The sequence below is a fragment of the Miniopterus natalensis genome, chromosome 1, assembly GCF_054644295.1.
Source record: "Miniopterus natalensis isolate mMinNat1 chromosome 1, mMinNat1.hap1, whole genome shotgun sequence".
NCBI classification, from domain to species: Eukaryota; Metazoa; Chordata; class Mammalia; order Chiroptera; family Miniopteridae; genus Miniopterus; species Miniopterus natalensis.
This window is the reverse complement of record NC_142081.1, coordinates 35,782,516-35,805,833: the sequence shown is the minus strand read 5'-3', so window position 1 is coordinate 35,805,833 and position 23,318 is coordinate 35,782,516.

Here is a 23,318-nt window from a genome sequence, read left to right as displayed (position 1 = left end):
AGAATACCAGATGGCTCAGAGACAGAGCCATGTTTAATTGGAACCTGGTCTCACATATACGTGTGGGAAAGGATGGACTATTTACTAGATGGGAAGACTGAATCCCCACCTGCTGCATAAACAAATGTTTGCTCCAAATGGGTTAAAGACCTCTTTTCAAAGCTACAGTAAAGCTCATAGAAAATATATAGATTGTTGCGACCCATGTGTAGGGAAGGACTTCTTAAAACACACGAGCACAAACTGAGAGATGAAACAAGATTTGCTGGATGTTGAAGTTGCCCTTTTTGCTCGCTGCTGTAGCTGTGGGCTGCTGGGCCTCCAGGGTCACCCATTCAGACAGTTTTATTTGGGTCATTTCAGTAGCTCTTTGGAGTGGTCCACTCTGCAGATGGGTAAATTCACCTCCAAAGACTCAGGCATCCCTTAACAAATCCCCTATCTAGGACACTGCACAAATGGGGTCCCAGCTTTGTCACTTCCAGAGAACCTGTAGACGCCGCCCCTTCCCAGAGACCCAGCTTGGGGACACTCCTAATTCCAAGACCAGCCTTTATCTCACTTAAATCCATTCTCCATGCTGGGCCTGAAGTGCAAAAACTTACTTTTCATCGGGAGCAGAATAGTAAGGACCCCTCAACTCTTACAATCAACACATACATTTAGCACATAACACACAATGAGTAATTGAGGAAAAAAACCCTGTTGTAACATTTCCTCCTGCCCTCCACCATAGCAACGGGTTTTGAAAATTCGGAGAATTTTTTTTACTCCACCCAGCCCCCACTTATTTATTCAGGGCACCATTCTGATTTCAGTTTTTATACCTGGGGCACCTTAAGGGCCTCTGGAATTACTCTGAGATTTGGAAATGAACATTGGCGTGTTTCATGCCTGGCACTTATTCCTAACAGATGCTATGCTGAGATGTTGGATGAGACCCCAACCCCTGCCTCAAGCCCCCCACACCCCCCAGGGGTGCATGGCTGACACGTAAAGAGATAAACATGGCGGGGGGGAGTCTAAGGAGGCGGGTACGAGGGGCTATCAGGGGCCGCCCCTGCTTCCTTATGGCAATTCCCACAAGGCTGAGCTTTCCCCGGCAATGCAGCTGCTCTGTTTCGAAGCTCACCATTCTTTTTGATAGTTTAAAATCCTGGAGGAACTAGTAGAGTCCACGAAGATAATTAGAACTACTAGTCATTTATGAACGTCCTCAAAAATAAGTGGTTGTAACTAACCCGATGTAAAAGTTACCAAAAAAGTTAAAATAATAAAAAGATGTATCTTCAACCAAACTAGGCAACATCTTAAATTCTGTACTAATTAGGAAGTTTATGACTGCAAGTAACAGAAAGTCTGACTCAGAATGATTTAATAAGGAAATATAACTCATGTAATGGGAACTCCAAGATACGGCAGGGTCAACAGCAGCATCAATCACCCAGATGTTTTCTGCCTCCCTTCACGGTTGTCCATAGGATTCCTCCGCAGGCGGGCTCCCTTTGTGTTCCCAATGTGGCTGCCCACAGCAGCTTTGGCTACACAATTCTTTTCCACATCCACTAGGTGGGAGAGCAAATGAAAGTCCTGACGGGCCAACTTAGTTCACATGCCTGCCTCTGAATCAGTAACTGTCACCAAAGGGGCTGCTACTTGCTGTTTGGCTCAAACCTCTGTTACTGAACCAAAAACTGGCAAAAGGGGGAGAAGAAATTACTGTGATTGGTTTAGGTCAGAGCACCTTCCCTGAGTGGGAATGGATGGGCTGGAGCCCCCTTTCCCTGAATGTCCTGGGCTGCGAGTGGAGGTGAGGTGCTGGAGGCCTGAACAAAGTTTGGGTTCTGGTAAGAGGGAGGGAAAGAAGGATGGATGCAGAATAGGTGACCAAAAGTGACAACGGCAAAGCTCTGATCTACATACAATAATGTAGAAGCGCCGCCAGAGGCAGCAAAAGTCAACAGGGCCTGGTGAAGACACCAGGGGGACAGCTGCAGGGAGGTCTCAGACACATGTCCCCTGTGGTAGCCAGGAGAAGGAATTCAACACTCCCTGGTTAGGAATGATGGGGACACCATGCTGAGGCTCTGCAGGACTTGCCAGGTGGCGCTGAGCCTGGCAGGGAAGGCGGGGTTACATGAACACACACTCTCGCTGTGTTCGCAGGAAGCAGTCAGTCAGTGAAGTAGGGTAGGAAAAATACGTATGAATTGTGAATAGCCCCACAGTTGTTGAGCGCTGCTGACTGGGGTGCAAAAAGGGCAGAAACATCACCACACACACACACACACACACACACACACACACACACACACATCTTTGTGTTACAAGAACAGGGGAGAATTTTTGCCAGCTGAGAACAACACTTAGTTCCCCCTTCACTCAAACCTCCTACAAATTGCTCTTCCAGGAAAGCTCATCTGATGATCTCATGTCTGTTTCTGCCACGCACTGCCTGCCTGCTCTTGGAAAGTCATCTAACCTCTCTGTACTTCATTTTACTCTTAAGTAAAAGAAAGATAATAATAGTGCCTACCCTCATAGGGCTGTTGTGAGGGTTAAGTATGTTAATCTATGTAAAGCACTTAGGAAAGCACTTGGAAGTTAGTAAGCACAGTGTGAGTGATGGTGGTGGTGGTGGTTAAAAGAGGGAAATATATATATGAATCAGCAGGAAAAACAAAAGAGAATAATATTGCCATTGAGCCACGGACATATTAAACAAACCTAAACCTGTGAAACGCTATGGTCCGTGGCTCCTTTGTACCTCCCAATTTCCTCCTTTTTGAATGAGTGTCTCCAGCCACCATTCTGTCCCTGTCCCACCACTGTATGTTTTAGGTGTCAAGGCAGATGACTGGTCACATTAGTTTCATGGGTCCACTGGGGGAGAGGACTTGTGCTCCAGTTGGTGGACTTCGTGAGCTACCTGAGGAGCCTCCGCCACACTTGGGCATGACTTACATGACGAGATTGGGGACTTCCAGGTGCTGTAATGGGATGAGACTTTTGGAGAACGTGAGAGGAGGTGAGTGCATTTTGCATGCGGGAGGGACATGAATCATAGAGGGCCATTGGGTGGACAGACTCAAGGCTGACCCCAGTGAATCCCCATCTCCTAGTATTCACTCCCTGCAATCCCCTCCTCTTGAGCGTGAGAGGGACCTGTGACTTGCTTCTTACTGACAGAATACGGCATAGAAGATGGAATGTCACTTCCATACATTGGATAAGATTGGGTAAGACCGTAACTTCCATCTTGCTAGTGGACTCTGTGGACTCTCCCTCTTGCTGGCTTTGATGAAGTGAGCTGCCATATGGAGGGGCCCAGGTGTCAAGGAACTTACAGTGGCCCCAGCAGCCATCCAGCAAGGAGCGGAGGCCCTCAGTCTGACCACCTACGAGAAACTGAATCCTGCCAACAGGATCCAAGCAAACAATGCAAAGGAGAAGGGCAGAGAAGACAGTGCACAGAAGAGAAAATACCAGGGCCTCTCAAACAAAGATAAAGATGCTCAGTGTCACTTGTAATAAGAAGAAACCAAATTAAAATAAGATACCATTTTTTAACCTATCAATTGACAAAGGTAAGTAAGTTGGATAACCCTGAGCTTGAGGAGCAGGGGAAACAGGCTCTCATGCATGTGAATATAAGTTGGTATCATCTCTACGGAGGGCAATTTGATAAAATACCTATCAAAATATCAAAATATGATGTAGCAATCCCATTTCTAGAAATTTTACTTACATATGTACCTGCACATGTACAGATATTCACTGAAGCACAGTTAGTAGTAGGGAAAGGCTGAAAATAACCAACATGTGTATTAACAAGGTACCGTTAAACCAGCTAAAATGAACAAATAAACAAGGGAGTTCTATTTGTACTGATACAGAACAGGTTCCAAGGTTGTTAAAAACAAAGAATGGAACATTGCGTAACATGTTATTGGTGCAAAAATTTACACGCATTAGGCATGCTTGAACATGCAAAGAACACTTCTGGAAAAATACGCCAGAAACAGGTAAACAGTCCTTGCTTCCAGGATGGAGAACCAGGTGGCCGGGTGGCCAGAAGTGAGAGAGATACTTCTCATTCTCTAGACTTTTGAATATTTTAGACAAAAATTACAAATGTATCTTCTACTCATAGTTAATAAAAATTCGAAGAGAGGTTTTTGACGTCAAATGCCTCCTCCAGGACTTAAAGGGAGGAGTGCCTGCAGGCAGCCCGGGCGAGCCAGCGAATGCCCCTCTGCTGGCGCAGGAGGGAACGGCCACTGCATTTTTAAAGGGCATCTTAAAATAGTGTGTTCAAAGCTCAGTGGGCTGAGCCCTTTATGATTGTTGGTTAGAGGACGGCCAGGGATCATTTTCCAAGAGCCAACTTGGCGTCCTCTATGGTCCAGAAGGTGGTTTTTCCTGGGAAATGTTTAGGATTTGGAGAATGTGGCTGGGAGCGCTGACAGGCCCACACAGAGAGGCTGGGGACGGACGCCTCGGAGGAGTGCTCCCCATACAGCTTTGTTGCTCATTTTTTTTCTATCTTCATTCCAGCCAATGCCGCTGCTCCTTTTTGCCCTGGGTCCAGCCTGTGGCACGGGCTCTGCAGCTGCTGCCACCGAGCCCCCCTTCCTCGTTCCCTCGTTCAGCCTGGAACGGTCCTTCTCTGGCACCTCTGCAGCTGTGACTCATTGCAAATGCTTTGCATTCCGGGATGTTCTGCTGGGTTTTGGGTCTCCCCTGTGGCTTGAAGCATTAGGCAAGTTGAAAGGGAGTTAAAAAGAGGCCCCACAGCTGCCAAAACATTGCAAGGATGAGGGGGAAAATTGTTAGGAAAACCGAAAAGGTTCTGTGCCGCCAGGACCCCAGCCAGCTGCTCCCTGGCTTGGGCCTGCCGGTAACCTGATCGGGCTGGGGGACGCCGTGGAGGCTGATGGGGGTGTCCAGCCCCAGTGAGGCCCATTCACACATCTAGAAGCACCGCGCACCATCTGGAGACCATCTCCATCTGTCCGGGAAGGCCTGGGTCAAAGCTACTCTGAAAAGCAGAAGTGTGTGTCTCATTCAGAAATGTTTGCAAGCATTAGTTTACCTTGGATTCACTGGAATTATTTTGTTAGCTCATTTCTCCTCCCTGCCACCTACGGCTGTACACAATTTATGTTTATATTCAGATCAGTTGACATCAACTTTTAAAACAGTAGTAGTTTTTTTTTTCTCCCTTAAAGCTATGGAACCCTATGTTGAAGACGGAGTAAAAGACGTAAATGCCAAACTGCCCAGGTTGATTACACAGGATGGGTAGGAGCTGGGGGAGGGAAAAGCCCTGCCCACTCCCCTTCCCCTTCCTTTCTTCCCTGTTGCTCTATGCAGACTCCAACGGGGCATAATTTAAAAATAACCTTTTAAATATATTTTATCAAGACAAATTTGCATATAACAAAATACATTTTGATGAGTTTGGGCAAATTTATAGACTCATGTAAGGCACAATTTGATACCACTGGCTAGCTCTGGCCGGGTAGCTCAGTTGGTTAGACCGACATCCCCAATAAGCCAAGGTTGTGGGATCAATCTCTAATCAGGGCACATACAAGAATCAACCAATGAATGCATAAATAAGTGGAACAGCAAATAGATGTTTCTCTCTCTCTCAAAAAAAAAAAAAAAAATCAATCAATAATAATAATAATAATAAAAGTAACCACTGGCTTAGTAGATATAAACATGATGGAACAAATGTATATTTTTAAAGGGGGATCAACAGTAGTTAATACTCAAGCATGTCCTAACCCCAGTGGTGTGACATCATTACATTAAGGCCCTTTTACTATCTAACAAGTAATACTATTCAATTTAGTTTCACTTGGATTTCATAGAATAACACAACTTGAATTGAAAATAAAATTGAAGTGAAATGGAAAGAAATGCTCAATTTCCAGTTTTTTTCTTCTTTATAAGAAATGTTAGCTCCTAAAAGATTAAGAAGAGATTTTTGCAAGTCATTATGTATTTTTTTGAACCAGATATTTTAATTTCATACATTGATTGACCCCTTCTAGAAAAGGTCAGTATAATAACATTCTGATACATTCTTCCATCTTCATTTCTTTTCTCCCCAACATTTTTTTTTTTAAGATTTAAAAAAAAAATATCTTTATTGATTTCAGAGAGAGGAAGGGAGAGGGAGAGAGAGACAGAAAGATGAGAGTCATTGATCAGCTGCCTCCTACACGCCCCCTACTGGGGATCGAGCCCGCACCCCAGGCATGTGCCCTGACCGGGAATCGAACCTCGATCTCCTGGATCCTAGGTTGATGCTCAACCGCTGAGCCATGCCTGGCTGCGCTCTCTCCCCAACTTTCATACTCTTATTTTTGTATTGATGAGTTTGTAACATTAACATTCTCTTCAGTGACAGCCCAACAGTTTGTAGGGGTCTACATTTAGACGGATTTGATGTTCGCCGAAAGCCCTTTATATATGGCTTCTGTGTGCCTTTTTTTCTTGTTTTAATTCTCTTAAATGCCAGGATATCACCGAGTAGTTTTTTTCTGAGAGATGCTCATGGGTGCTGTGTTTCCTGATTTTTATGGGTTTGGGAAAGTCTGTTTTGCATATATACCAGAATGACAACTTCTTTGGAGATCAGATATCCTTGGGTTACACTCCTTTAGTCATTGCTCCTGTTTTCTGACATTAAATTTTCAGGTCAGTCCATCCCTGGTAGCTAATCTGATGTTGCTTGTCTCAACGCCTGAAGAAAGCTTTTCCTTTTGAATTTCAATAGGTAGGCCAACAAGTGGCTCAGTGTTGGGTGTTCTCCCATGCAGAAATTTTCTGAAACAATGTGTTTTTTAACTCTGTAGACTCACTTTTCTTTGTTTCAGGGATGGTCTCTCGAGTGTTTTTGTTTAATTTAACGGGTTTAATATCTCGGGGACACCATTTGTGATTATATTAGATAATCTTTAGTCTCCATTACCTATCTCCTTCGTTTTCCTTAGTTTTTTTTTAAACCTACATTTACTGTGATTACTCAAAACCTTGCTCTATGTTAGGAATTCAAATTTTAGCTCTTTTTACTGTTTCCTTGCTGTTTTTACTTTGTTTTGTGGCTATGTTCTTTTGTCTCATTTTCTTTCAGCTCATTCTGCTTTTCACTTTTTTTTTTAATCACAGGATTTGAGCTCTTAATTCATCTTCTTAAAATATTAGTTTGTGGTATAAAGCACTTGTAGGCAATTTCTGTGTTTCTAGGGTTATTCTAAGTTGAGCCCTTTATCTGTTGTGTTTATGACCTTTTCCTTTTCTTTGAATTGTTAAAAAAGCAAGCATATTTGTAAAATTGCTTTGAAAATTTTTTTTCATTCTGCTGACATTTTATTTGGATTTTCTACTTTTTATTTGCTTTGAATCAGGATCCTCGACCCCTACAAATTTCTGAAACAAGCTTGTTCCCCTGTCTATTCCAGTTTGAGGGGTGGAAACATGTCTTCCCACTTTTCTGTTGGTGACCTAGCTGATGGCAGGGCGTGGAGGAGACAGGCTTCAACTGAGGCGATAGGCAGCCAGGACATTTGGGCTCTGCTTTTCTGAAATTTTGTTAACTATCCTGTACCAATTTTCCTCCATCCAGTTGCAGGATATATCTTCTTCTTGGGTGTGGGGGAAGGAATACTTTGAATTTGGAATTATTAACATATAGGATTAATCATCTAGACTGGGATTAAATAATTAGTCATGTGGATGGTTTAAGAGCCTTCCTCTGGCAATTAGTTATTGAAATCCATGGCATCTGCTGGTAAATATTTGTTTTACTATTAAAAAAACTATGTGTTCACTTCATCAGGCATTGAGGTTTCCTTTTTCACCTGTATGTCTCTACTAGCCTCTGCATTTTAAATGTTGAAAATAATTTTTATATTAAATAATTTCAAAAGTTGCAAGAATAGCTTTCTAAGCCATGTGAGAGCAAATGCCCTGGAGCTTACTTTCCTGATGTGAGCATGAAGATTCCCCTTCCTGCTTCTTTCATTCTACTTGGTCTATTGAGACTAGTAAAAAAACAAATACAAGGAAAAACAATAACTAGAAAAATAATACTGTAAAATTAATATTTATTTCCCAAAGTTCAATAGTTTACTTCTAATTCCCATTATCTTTGGGAAATGAATAGAAAAGTTATGTTTTAAATTCTTGTTCTCTGATCTTATTACCTCTATACTTCTGGTGGCTACTGGACAGAACCTGTTAACTAGCAAAATGGTAGGTAAGGCTACTGGTGGAGATCTAGTATATCTAGATTTTTGCAGGGCACCTGATAAAACCTTTCTTAATGTCTGTTATTTAAGTGGCAGGATGGAGGTGTGTGTATAGGGTGATTAGGCAACTAGAACCATAGCTGTTGGGACAAACATTTCCTGAAGAGTAATGTGGTTCTCAAGTCAGAGGGAAGCCTGGTCACAATGCTTACTTCCGACCCTATGCCGTGCAATCCTTTCATTGAGTCTAGAGAAACACAAAAGACTAGCTTGGAAAGTGTGTAGCAACAGAAACTTGGGAATGCAGACTATCTAACTGGATGGTAGCGTGAATGCATCACTGCTTGAAAGATATTATTTTCAAGTGATAAGTCCAAATTAACAAAATGAAAATTTGCATATAGATATTTATAATTTGGGTTGCCCGGTGTACGAAAGCATTGGTATTTGGGAGGAACCCTAAGAAAACAATAGGGAAGCAGGTCTCTCCACTATGGAGGAAAAATGGGCAGTTAGCTCCCTGGGAGCATGAGCCAGGACAGGACCTAAGCACAGCCAATCAAATACTGTCACCTGGGACTTTATATCCTGAGAGGGTGGCAACAAGGCTCAGGTCAATTAGGGACTCTTCAGGGTGGCTCGGAGGGGAAGAGAATCTGGAAGGGCGAGGTGCACAGTGACAGCAAAACCTAGCACAGGCGGGTAGGCATCCTGGGTGCCGGCACCAGCCGTGGGGCACTGAGTGCCTTGCTGGCGAGTGGCATGTCCTGAGCAGCATGTTCCTGTGGTGACAACTCATCTGAGCCTTGCCTCCCTTGTCCTATCTGATCCATTTCCACCTTTCTTTGATTCTAGAAGCTACCAGATACCCATCCAGTACATTCCATTTCTGCCTAAGGAACCATCGTTGGTTTCTGTTATTTACAATCAAAGACCTTGACAAGTACAACATATCTGAATTCAGGATCCAAAATTCAATCGAGAAGACCTGGTTATTGGCCATTAATGTGGAAAAGACCTAGGACTTTTAGTGCACTGTGAGGTAATGGGTGTCAGCAAAGCGGCTACAGCGGGCAGGACAAAAAAGGCCAGAGCCTACTTCATTCTGCTGCTCTTGTTAACTGCAACTAGAGTATATTTAACTGCTCAAAGGGTTTTATTTTAATGCAGACAGGGACAAATTAAAGTGTGTACAGTTGGTGTTATGTTACCACTGCAATAATTTCATGAAAATGTAACGGTACAAAGACAGATGCAAAGTGGCCTTAAAAATAGAACGACACCCCCCACACACGTTCTTGGCTCTGGGTGTGTATTACAAAGAGGGAGAGAAAGTGAGAGCTGAAACTTTCCAGATGGGCCAAGGATGAGAAATGAGTGCTTTTGGACACTAACTTCTATCACTAGTAGAATGAGCCCAGAGGGACCATTTTCTGGGCTCCAACCAGACTAGAAAACACTTTCCTCTTAGGGGCACTTATTTGTGAGGTGCAGATATCTTCTTCCCCCAAAGTGCTCGTAAACTAACTAGTGGGACCAGAGATTCCAGATGACCCATTGTCTCCATCAGGGAGGAAATACAAAATCTAAATGTACTGAAATGTTGTTCTAAAGTGTACTATTGTATTCTTGCTTTTCCTCTGGTTGCCAATGTGTTCAAATGAGTGATAAACCCCAAACCCTGTCCTTTCTTTGCAACATCATAATAAATCTAAGTCCACTTCTATCCTCAGAGTGTCCCTGAGGAGGATGTCGATTTTTAAAAATTTTTTAGACTCACTTGAGGACATTTTTTCTATTGCTTTTCGGGGAGAGAAAGAGAGAGCAACATGGCTGTGCGAGAAACACATTGGTTTCAATTGGTTGCCTCCGCACGCACCCCAACCAGGGCCGGGGATCGAGCCTGCAACCGAGGTACGTTCCCTGGGCCAGAACCGAACCTGGGACCCTTCAGTCCTCGGACCTATGCTTTAACCACTGAGCCCAACTGGCCAGGGAGAGAATGTTGATTATTTTGAATTAACTATTTCAAGTAAGAAATAATAAATGTATCTTTTGAAAAATATGTTTTTATTGATTTCAGAGAGAGGAAGGGAGAGGGAGAGAGAGAGATAGAAGCATCAGTGATGAGAGAGTCATTGATCGGCTGCCTCCTGCACGCCCCCGACTGGGGATCGAGCCCGCAACCCGGGCATGTGCCCTGACCGGGAATCGAACCGTGATGACCTGGTTCCTGGGTTGATGCTCAACCACTGAGCAACACTGGCCAGGCTAATAAATGTATCTCATCTGTGCATATATTACTTGCATATTTCTTCCATCTTCTATGTAGAATGTAAAAATTAAAATGTTTGAGGATATTTTATGAGAAATCAAAACCTCTGAAGGTAATTAAACTCTTTGCTAGCTTATATGTAAACTGGTTCTACCACTCCCAGAATCCACTAGCATCAAGAATGGAGAGAAGTGGAGAAATGGAGGCCTCTCCGCCTTCAACTCTCCTTGGCAGAGCATGCAGGACCAAGGCTTCCCCTTGGGAAATACAATCTGGGAATTCAATACTGGCAGAATTTGGAGAGCCAAACAAGAGCTTCATTCAGGCCCATGAGGGTTTCTACAAATAATGCTGCTGTGAGAATCTTCCTGACTACTGAGCATGCATATTAACCAGCTTAACTTTTGTTCCTTGTTTTTAGTTATGGCAAATAATCTGGGTCAAGCCATTCGCCCTTCTCCCTGTCCTGTTTTGTGATACATATTTCTGCAAAGTCTGATGGAGGCTAGTGGAGCAACCTGCACCAACAGGACAGGCTGTGAGCTCCTTCAGGTCGGGGGTGGGAGCAGTGGGAGAGGGAAGCTTGGCTTAATGAGTTTTCTCTCTCCATCACTTAAGACAGTCAGAGCACCAAGTAAAAAGCTGTTAGACTGAATTGAATGAAAAGAAACAGAACTGTTTCATCATAATATCAAAATGACACACAAGGAATATCTGCTAGGTTGCTAAGGAATTAGATGAATAGATACAGAAACTTTTTGGCAGGGATAGAAGCTAGGGATGTATTTTTCCTTGATCTTCAGATTATAGCTTGGCTCATTGTATAATAATTTATTAAGAAATAAGGGAACAGAGGAAGGCCATTTTAAAGAAAGTCAATAAGAACAGCATATTTTTACTCCGATTGTTTTATTAGATTTGTTGCTTAGGAAAAATTAATTGCCAACAATTCCAAAATCAAAAGCAACAAGACAGTTAAATTTATAATTATATTTACCTAAAAGAAAAAAAATGAGAGCTTCATTGCACTTCTCTTCACTAAAATTTAATTCTCCCCCTTTGAAAAAATAAAAAAACCAACAAAGTTACTAATTAAACCATTTTTAACCCTTTGCGGTCATATTAAATTTGGACATGAGTGTTGTACTGGTAGGAATTAATTTCCATTGAAAGAGCAGTGATACATAACATGCAAGATTATGAAGGATAAACAAGAGAAATTATGAACTGATACATGAATGGAGTTAAGATTCGTATGGTTCCTTGCTGTGGTGGCTGAGAGCAGACATACAACCGCAAAGGGTTAATGGAGAAAGCACACATACTAAAAATAGAAAATGGATTAATAACCACAGACATAGGGGAAATTAAAAGACTTCTAAAAGCTAATTTTGCTCAGCTCTATGCAAATAAAAATTTTTAAGTGCACAAAATGGATGTCTTTCTCATAAAATATTAATTGCCAATGTCATCCCCAGAAGAGACAGACAAAACACAGCAATTACTATGAGAAAAATGTGGACTTTTGTCAACTTCCCTACAAAAATAAACACATAAGTAATGCCCTAGTCACATAATTTTACTAGTAAATTCTACCAACTTTTAAGTAATAGATGATACCAAGTGTTCTAAAAACATGTAGAAAAGAAGGAAACCTGCATGCCTCATGAGGAAGCCAGACTATAACTGATACCAAAACTCAAAAAAGGTAAAACAAAACATAAACCAGAGACAAAAAGCACTTATGAATATGAATGCACAGATCCCAAGGGGTGTATTGGCAGATAGATTCAGCATCACACAAAAAGAATAGCACACCATGATAAAGATTCATGTAAGAAATCCAAAGATGATTCCACCTTAGGGGATATATCCATATACTTCACCATATTAGTGTTTAAAAAGAGAAAAGTTGCCCAGCTGGGCATGGATCAGTGGTTGAGCATTGACCTAGGATCCAGGAGATCGAGGTTCGATTCCTGGTTGGGGCACATGCCCGGGTGGTGGGCTCGATCCCCAGTTGGGGGGGCATGCAGGAGGCAGCCAGTCAATGACTCTCTCATCATTGATGTTTCTATCTGTCTCCCTCTCCCTTCATCTCTCTGAAATCAGTAAAGATATATTAAAAGAAAAGAGAAAAGTCATATAATTATTTCCATAAATGCTGAAAAAGAATTTGAAAATTTCAATCATTCTTGATTGAAACACTTAAATATGTATACATATATTATATTATATGCATGTGATACAACCAGAAAATTGATGCTGCATAGGGAAATACCAGGATCACTACCTTTACCATTATAATCAACCATCATTGTTCTAGAGTTAGCAACCTACACAATTAGACAACAGAAATAAATAAGAGGTATGAACATTGGATTTTAAATATAGAGTTAGGATTAATCATTATTTATAATTAATATAATTACACACCTGAAAAACTCAAGAAAATCACCTGAAAAACTATGACGAATAACACTAAGGTAATTATAAACAAAGTAAATATAAAAAAAACGCATTAGTATTCCTATTAGGAAAGCTATATGGTTGCCAATGTTTAACTAACCTTTGTTTGGCTCACAGAATCGAATATTTCACATGGGTCAGCCTAACATATACAAATAACAACCACCCAGAAAACACAACGGGTAAAAGGGGCCATATATAATGGTCGCGAAAAGACAAACTACTTCACGATAAAATGAAATAATGTTCACAATCTATACAAATTACACTTTCAAAAACTCTAAGGGACACAAACCAAAATTTAATGGAAAAGCACATTCTTTTCTTAGGCCAAGGGCTTCAATATCAATAAAGATATCTTCCTCCTCCCAATTAATCTAGAAATGGGACAATGTCAATGAAAACACCAAGTGGAATTTTTTAGAAGTAGAAAGACTGATTTTGAAGTTCTTATTGGAAAACAAAACAAAACAAAAAAACCTCAAAGTAATAACTGAGAACCTTACTTTAAAAAAAGAAAAAGGAGAAGCCCTGGCTCGTGTGGCTCAGTGGTAGAGCGTTGGCCCGCGTGCCAAAGGGCCTCGGGCTCGATTCCCAGTCAAGAGCATGTACCTGGGTTGTAGCTTCATTCCCTGGCCCCATCATGGTGTGTGTGGGAGGCAACCAATGGGTGTGTCTCACATCGATGTTTCTCTCTCTCTCTCGCTCCCTCTCCCCTCTCCCCTGTCCCTCCCTTCCACTCTCTCTAAAAATCAATGGGGAAAAAATCCTCAGGTGAGCATGAACAACAACAAAATAATAAATAAATAAATAAATAAATAAATAAATAAATAAATAAATAAATAAATAAGTAAGTAAGTAAGTAAGTAAGTAAATAAAAGTAGAACAATTAGGGGAAAGCAGCCCTAGGAGACAGCATAACATTATAAAACTATCACAACAGTGTGCTTTGTGAATGAAGCCAATGGAATCAATTGCAGAATCTAGAAATAGACCTATACATGAACCATTTTAGCATGATAAAAATGGCATTTTAATTAAATAGGGGAAGGATAGATCATTCAGTAAAAAAATGTTTCAACAGTTAACTGAGTATGTGAAAAAAATACTTCACTCTATATACCAATATAAATTGGAAGTAGATCAGCAGATTTAAGTGTCAACAAACTGATTCAAAAAAGTACCAGAAAAACAATCATGGAAAAATTTTTATGAGTAAATACTTAGGAATTTCTTTGGAGAGAGAATTTAAGAAGTTCTTTGGAGGAAGCAAGTATTTAAAAAAAAAAAAAAATCTCAGGAAAGTCCTAAGAAGTCTGACTTCCTAGCTAAGAACTGGACTAGGTTAGCCTAACCCCCTAAAGGAAGGAAGGAGTGGGGAATCCCAAGCACCCCTATGTGCCTGCTAATGCTGTTGATAAGTAAATGTATTGCCCACTTCATAATCTCGCTGTGCAGGCTTTGAGTGGAGGGAGGTATAATCTGGATGTCGGTCGGATTATTTTCTCCTTTGAAATTCAAAGGAAATTAGCTCAAGCTCTTGGGTCCCTCCTCAGGGAAATTTGGGCATTTAATTTAAGCATTTTCCAATCACCTCTGGATTTGGAGAATTAATTTGATTTCTCAACTGTTTTGCCCTACTACATGCTTTTACTATATTACATTGCTTTCTCCCAAGTGAGGAATATCAGCCCTTCCCCCTTGTTCCCCTTAAATTATCGTTCACACAGGCACCTGTCCGCAGGGCCACCTTTTCAGAAGGCTGCTTGGTTTCCACTTCCCTTGGAGACCCTTTTCACATCCCCCTACCTTAAATTTACCTGGGCTCTAGGGTTCTCTCCTCCTCAACTCAGTTCTCTTTACATCCAGAACTATTCTGATCTTTTCCAGGCCTGCCTTTGAATACTCCAAAACTCCTTAGTGTGTTTAATGAGCAGTGGCTCCTCTAAGGGAGGAGCCTTGGGCCTGCGAGGTGAAGTCCTGGCAAAGGCTTTGTGTGTGGCTTTTGTGTGAAATTGGGAGCAGGTATTCCTCCACTGGTAGAAATTATTGTTCCATTGTCTTGAGAAGGCAGAAGTGGCTACGGTCAGGTGTAACCTTCTATAACTTGCTGCTTCTCCATCACAGAAAGAATGAACCCAATTTCACAGCCGCCTGGGTACATTTCCCCCCTTGCCCAACATTTTTCGCCCCAGGAAAGAAACAAACAATTCAAATGCAAAGCAAAAGAAAACAGCAAACTCACTGTGGAGCTCCCAGGTCCTCGAGAAAGCGCTTGATCTAAATCCCCGTGAGTGTATTTAAATCCCGTTTCTCCAGTGTTCGGGCCCCTCCAAGCCTAGGATTCACGGGCAAGTGTTATGATTTTAAAAGTTATTTCGGTTATTAGATTGACTTACAGCCATGTCTGGGCCAACAGTTCTGTTACTGAAGTTCTTTCAGAAGACTGGGAGAGTTACATCACCCTACTTCTAAAGATACCAAGCCTTTATTTCTCTAAATGTCAGGGACACTTCTTCCCATTTCTTACATTCTACAATCTCCCAATGCCTCATATGCCCAATACTCTCAAAAGGAGGAGGAACATTTACATTCCATGGTATTTAGACTGTGATATGTAGGTTTATTGTTTGTTGTTTCTTAAAAACATACAAAAGCTCTTTGGGGTAGGCAACTCACGCATACAATTAAAAATTTAAAAGGCACAAAAGACTACAGAGCTAAAAGGGAGTCTCCCTCCCCGCTCCTGTCCCTCAGTTATCTAATTCTAATTTGCAGAGAAAACCACGAGGATTAGTTGATCTTTCAGAGGTATTTTATATTACCCCTCACCCATAATAGTATACATTCTATATACTCCACACTCCACATTCTATACATACTGTTCTGCATTCTGGTTTCCACTTAACCATATAGCCTGAGGATTGTTTCACACCTGTGCTTGATAGAACTGCCTTATCTTTAATTTTTTTAATCTTTAAGCTGCATATCATTCCACTTCATGGAGGTAACATCATTTATTTAATTATTCCCAATCGGTGGCCATTTACATTGTTATAATCTTTTGTTGTCACCAATTCGGCAATGAATTACTTCATATGTAGGTCATTTAGCATGCACGAGAATATCTGAAGGATAACTTTGTAAAAGCAGAATTGCTGAGTTCAAGGGTATGGGCATTTTCCACTTTAATAGCTGTTGCCAACCTGCCCTCCAAAGGGGTTTCCTGTCTCCACTAGCGAACATCTGAGGGTCCCTGTTTCCTACTACTTTGACCAACAGAGCATGTTATCAAGCTTTTTGAACTCAGGCATTCTGATAGTTGAGAAGTGGTATCTCGTACTTTCAATTTAGGTTCTTTTCACGGAGTGACTTAAAATGTCACCTTCATATACTAAATCTGTCTATTTGATGCATTTCTGGTTGTTCTTGTTTACTCCTTTGGTCTCTCTGGTCTTTTCATTCACTATTACCTTATCACAGCAGCTTCTTGCTGTGTCTTACTCTACAGTAGACATAATCACCTATATTCTTCTTCTTTCTCCTAAGAAACTTCCTGGATATTCTCGTTTCTTTCTTTATGAATTTGAGAAAGTTTTTCTGGCTTCAAAAAAACATCCTGTTGCATTTTTATTGAGATCACACCATATTAATAGATGATTTAGGAATACTGTTGCTCACTTGCTAAAGCTTCTCATTAAAGGCTTACCATTTCTTGTCCATATCTTTTGAGTCATGTCTTCCTTGTGCTTAAAACATCTTAAATAAAATGCTTTATTAATTCTTCACAGCATCTTTGGAAACAGGGAAGACAGAAGATAAGGGATTAGCCCGAACATAGTTGATAGAAAGTCCTAATCCAGTTTTACATCTGGTATTTGATAATGCCTCACCAGTAGGTTTCAAGCAAATTCAAACACAAAACAAACTTTGAAACCAAGGATTACATTTTCTCATAGCAAAAAGCTAGCCATCTGCAAGCACAATTCTGCAGTGTACCTCTTGGATCATGATCTGTGGCCAAGCACTGTTGAAGGCATTTCGATCATTGAGTAATCATCTCAAAAGACTTTTGAAACCAGAATTGGCTTGAATGCTGTACAATGACACCCAGGATCCTGGCCTATTTCCCAAAATTCTTTTTTGGTTTTCTAGCAAGTTTGGTCATGCTTGGGAACTCGCTGAATATGGTACTTGGACCAGTGACTTCCTGAATGGGACATTGGGATCAATGGCATTTGTCTGCCCAAGGGTTTTAGGACTATAATTGTTAACATACTGCAGTTCCTTACTGAACTGGTGCCCAGGCAGCCCTGGCACAGGGTGCAGGCAGGAACGGCAGTTTGTGAATTGGTTATGGAAGGCAAAGATCTTGAAAATGTTCTATTACAAATAAGGAGTTACATACTTACATACCTGGGCATACTATTGCTGCTGGAGGGTGGTCAAGTCTTTAAATAAATAGCTAATGGATTTAAAAGCTATCTTTGTGCCACTCACTAAAGGTCAGCCAGACTTGATAAACAGTTGGTTATCTGCAGCAATCTAGGCCCTTCCTACCATCACCCTGGTTCAGGTAATACAGGGAGAGTGGAGAAAGAGCCTGCATTACTTACTGAATTACTTAGGACACACGTATGTGTTGACATACGTCTGAGGGCATTTTTGGATTGCATTTTCACAACAAGTATTGTTTTCATAATTGTGTTTCAGTCAACATGTTTCTTCTCAATGCCATGTGTAATTAAGAGCCTATTTGGGTAAAGTATTTTTAAAATGTATAGCAGTATGATATAGGTAACGTCTGAGGTTTTTGCTACCACATAAATGAGAACATTCTTTAGCTGGTTCCTCTGCAACAAAAAGACTACTGTGTTCTGAACTGGAATGTTATGCAAGAATCCAAACAGCATAGTTTACTGAATGCTCAGCCTGTTTAGTGCCATACCAAAAAGTAGGACAAAGGCTAAACGCAAAAATGTGGGGCAAGTTTTAAGCAATGAAGTTAAAGGCATATGGATGATGAAATATTTAATTATCGAGGCAGAGAGCAGGCTGTAAAATCTAACTATAAAAGTACAGAGATGAGCTGTGAATGGGACAGCTGTTTGATTCAGTGATCTCACTGGTTCGCTGAGCATTAAGAGTGTTGCCAGAATCATGAAATTAGACCCCTCCAAACAGAACGGTGATGGTGTCGCATATCACTTGCCTTGTATTCCCACTATAATGGCAACACCTTAGGCCATAAATATTAACGACTTATACAGGAGAAATTAACGGTGAGGCAAAAGGAGTAGCAAAAGAAAACTGTTACAGTAAACGAGGTATATGGCATTTTCAAGCCTAGACAAATAACATAACACAAACTTTATGGTTCTTATATTAATAAGATTTTGTATCAACCAAGTCATGAGACATACTTTTTACAAACAGGCCTGTGCTCCCGAGTCTTAAAATTTACCTTAAGTATAATTAAGTTCTGAGGTCACAGGACTCAACAAATCTCAGATGAGCAGAAACCTGAAATGGAAAACATGATTAAACTAAAGGGAATTCCAGTTTCTCTTGATGACAGTTTTTTATTTCCCTAGGGGCCCTGTGTGGCTGAGAACTGAGTGCCTTTGTATATATGAATTATTCTAGAGAACTGTCTGAAAGGTGTCAGGGTCTGAATTCTGGAAAAGACAGGGATTATGACAGGTTATAATACAGGGAATTTTCAGCCTTCTTAACCTGGGGAATGTGGACTGACCATTCCCGAGACTATTCTACTCCTGGGTGAGAATATTTAGCTGCTGTCTGCACTGAAAGGAACTCAGATAAGATTACATTCATTGGGCAACTCACTTGTCACGACACCAGCCATTCTGCTCATAGCCCAGACGGAGGCCACGCAGGATGTGATCACATTGGCTTATTCCTCTCGAGAAATATGCTTGTTTCTCTCCCACTTGCAGGCACTGTGGTTGTTTCCCCAGCAATCGAGACCACCAGCAGAGGAATTACCGAGAATTCTGAGTTACAATCCTCAGGCCTCTCCCTAGGGATGTGTATGTGGGGTCTGGTCCCTAGGCCCACCTAGAATGCTCTCCCCACACTGCTGGGGTAGGAAGCCGAGCGCAGGCTCAAGCTCTGGCACACGGCTGGGCCACCATCAGCTTGCAGCTGTGTGACCAGGGTCCCTTTACCCGAACCTCTCTGTGCCTTGCTTGGTTTCCTTGTTGAAAACGAAGGCCTAACTACAATGTTTACCTCACAGGGGTACTGTGCACATTAAACGAGGAAACACATCGACAGCCTCTAGAACAGCACCGGGTTGGATAGATAGCAAACTGGTCAATGTTAGCAGTGACTTTAATCGAAGCCACATGATGGGCGATTTTATCCATCTGGCAAGCCAGCAAGCTGCCACCTGTGTACATAGAGGGGAAAATCAGCAGAGAAACCTTTGAAACAGGTAGCAGCAGCAAATCTTTACAGCCATGCGTGCCATTGAGAAAAATTCCCAGGATTTGAGGTGTCAGAAACAAATGCCCAACTTGGTGTTCTCTGAGGAGCAGGCTCAGGCAGCCCCCAAACAAGATGCCTGTTGCTCCCATTGCCCAGGTAACTTCCACAGGGCTGACTCCCGACTAGTCCTTGCCCTGCACTGGGCTGTGGTGTTCTTTCCCCACAGAAGTCATCTTTAGTACATGTGGTCAGTGACTCATTAGAGGCAAAAGTTTCGTGTAAGGACAGATCTTGGGGTGCATTTATATGTAGGTACAAACTGGTGATCTCTAGCCTCCAAAAAGGTTGTGGACCCAAAGTTAATGGCTATTTGAAACTTAGAATACAGTCTCTTCTTTATAAATAAAACAAAACATGTGTCTCTCACAAAGGCACATTAATTGACCAACTCTCACTTCCCATGAATGTTGTTTCTTTCTTTGCCTGTCTTTGCTTCCATTATGTTCCAGGTGCAGAGAGGGTAAGTCCTAAGTTACTGTCTGGTAGAGAGAGAAAACAGTCTACAGCTGGAAGGAACTGGAAAAGCACTGGGGATCCCCCCATCCCCATTGTGAATGCAGTGATTACTTCAAAATAAAAGTTCAATAAATGGGGGGAAAGAGCAAATTCAGGGGTGAGAAGACAGCATGTGCAAAGGTAAAGAGCTGTGAACACACCTGGTTCTGTTTAGGGAACAGCTTATGGCAAGAGAAGGAAATCCTTCCTGGTCTCTGTAGGAAGCTGTCACTGAGTCACTGTGGGGCACAGGTTGGGAAGTTCCTGTAAGTCTAAATATCTAGTTAGGCATTTTTGGTTGGCACAGGTAGAACAGTCCTTTGAAACAGCACGCCCAAGTTCAGGTCCATCCTGACGGATACTTCATGCTCTTCCGCTGCATCGCGCCTAACAGCTATTTTACCTTGTGCTTTCTTTGGTTGTCTGGTTCCAGGTAGTTTGTCTTTCCTCAAGGATTCTTCCAGTTCAGCAATTTCCATAAATTCTGGAACATACCTTTCCTACTAGAATGTAAACTCCATGAAAGCAAGAACTTTTCTGTTTTTAAAGTCATGCCCATTTCTAGCGCCTAGAATCATAGTACCAGTCCAGATACACATGGCAGAATAAACTGAAGCACCTACAACGGGGCGCCCTGTGGAAGGCCCAGTGATGATTAAGGTGCGCTCCCTACCGCTAAGGAGCTTGCAAAGGAGTCGGAATAAGACCTGTAATCAAACCCCAAACCAAGGCAAATGAGTGCAGTGCAACTATTGAGGTAAACATATAATGGTGGCGCTGTGAACTGAATGTATCTCCCGCATTCACGAATCCCCATGTCGTAGTGTTTGGAGGTGGAGCCTTTGGGAGGTGATTATTAGGTCATGAAGGTAGAGCCCTCCTGAATGGGATTAGTGCCCTATAGAAGGGACCCCAACGAGATACCTTGCGCCTTCTGCCTTGTGAGGTTGCAGTGAGAGGACAGCTGGCAGTGAGATGGAGGGCTCTCACCAGACACCAAGTTTGCTGGTGCCATGATCTTGGACTTCCCAGCCTCCAGAACTGTTTATAAGCCACCCAGTTTGTTTCTTTTTGCTATAGCAGCCTGAAGAGATGACAGGAGGCTCACAAGCAATTATTAATCTCAGGGGACTGAAGAAAGGCTTCCTAAGGCACTGTCCTCAAGGGCAGAATTTCCATCAGGGGTAGGGAGGCTATTTTTGCTTAAATGATTACTAACTTGAACTCTTCTGGATCTAGGGGACAGATACCCATCTCAAAATAGCTGAAACTCATAAAAGGAAAGGGTAACTGGGAAATCTAGGGACGTTTGCTTCAGCTCCCCAGGACCTCTTGCCCTGTTCCCGTGTGTGAACTGCCTTCTCCTCCATAGCATATGGACCAATCCATGTTGTGTAGGAGGAAGGGATGAAGTTTGGCCACAGATGACTCCATGCTCCTATCATACCACGTGCCACTGGATTATATTTATCTGCATATCAGGGCCAGCAAGTAAAATCTTATGGAAGGCCACTGCTTGGTCTGGTTTGGGTCATGCACCCATCTCTGGGCTCCTCACTGGCTCACAGGGTGGGAAGTATAAAACTCATCACCTGGCTGTACACAGTGCTGTGACTGAGCTGTTAATAGGGACTTATACAAAGCAGGAAATAATTTTAACTGAACAAAGTTGCACAAAGACTGTTCAAGGATCGGCAGCCCTATTAGAACCACATGGCGTGCCCAGGTCTAGGGCAATACTTCATAAGGAGATGGAGAGAGGACCCAAAAGGAGGAAGTTTGTTGGGCAGACAAAAGCAACAGGTAACCACTACAACAACTAAAATGCATGCACTCTTACGTGAGTGACATGCAGTATGCTGTGACAGAAATCTGACTGCTGAAGACAGGCAGTGGCAGATCAGGCCGGAGTCAAGTTGGACTGGGTTGGGGGGAACCTCCAACAGTAAATGCAGCTGTCAAAGGGCTTCAGCTGAGGGAACGCTGTAATCAGACCTGTCACCCTATTCCCTTCTCAGAAACAGCTTCTGGGCTTACTTTTCTGAAATGTCTAAGCCGTCAGGCTATCATGAACACGCACCAAGTCTCCTTCCCTCCCCACGTTTGCCATTTCTTCCTCCCGTTCGTACACTGTCCCACCTCAATTCTGTGTGTAGTCCCTACATCCTGGCCCTTTATTTCCCAATCTAACACCATTTTGGGGAATGACTGTCTAGCACGGCAGTTCTTGGATTCTTAAAACATACATCTAAAATTCCACTTTTCGGTCTGTCGGGCACCTCCCAAAGGGTGGAGATGGGAAGTTAAACGGAAAGGCAGCAGCCGTCTCCATCTGCATGGGCCCTCGGGCTTGATTTCCTACTAGTCATTCCACATTCAGATTAGCCTGAGAACTGAGTCGTGAACCCTGTGCTGAGCAGCTGTGGATGGGTCACACCCAGTAAGACCAGAATGTGCGTCTTTCCTTACACATGCACTCCATCCTGTTCTCCAGGGAGCCACCACAGCCAGCAGCCCTCCTACGGGAGGTGTGGCGACCACACCTCATGAACAGGCAGATTTTAATATCAGCTATTCATGGACTCTCTGGGAGGATTAGGTTCCTAAGAATGCTTAGAACCCTGGCCGGTTTGGCTCCGTGGCTGGAGCGTCAGCCTGCGGGCTGAAGGGTCCCGGATTTGATTCTAGCCAAGGGCACGTACCTCGCTGCAGGCTCCATCCCTGGCCCTGGTCAGGGCGTGTGTGGGGGCAACCAACTGATGTGTCTCTCTCACCTCTCCTTTCTTTCCACTCTCTCCGAAATGCGATGGGAAAAAATATCCTCGGGTGAGGATTTAAAAAAAAAAAAAAAAAAAGCTTAGGTCAGCCTATTCTCAGAGGCTGTTTACTCTAGGGTGTAATTACTTGCTCTTGGTGAACAAGATGATAAATGGATCAATTTAAATAGAGAAACAAAGTGTAATCCAGAAAACTAAATTTACCTTACTGCCTTAAAATTATTCAGTGTGCATGTACTAGTTCCAACTGAGAAATAGAAACCAGACAATTCTAAAATCAAAGCTATGGTGTTTTGTTTTTTGTTTTTTGCTATCCAAACTGATCACTGCAGAGAGAAAACAGGAATAATCCTTTGGTAAAACCCAGGAGTCTGAGAAATTTAACCTGCCTTGACTATTGAAAATGAAAGGTGCCCGGCCAGTGTTGCTCAGTGGCTGAGCATCGACTCATGCACAAAAGGATGCCGGCCCAATTCCCAGTCAGGGCACATGCCCGGTTGCGGGCTCAGTCCCGTGGGGGCT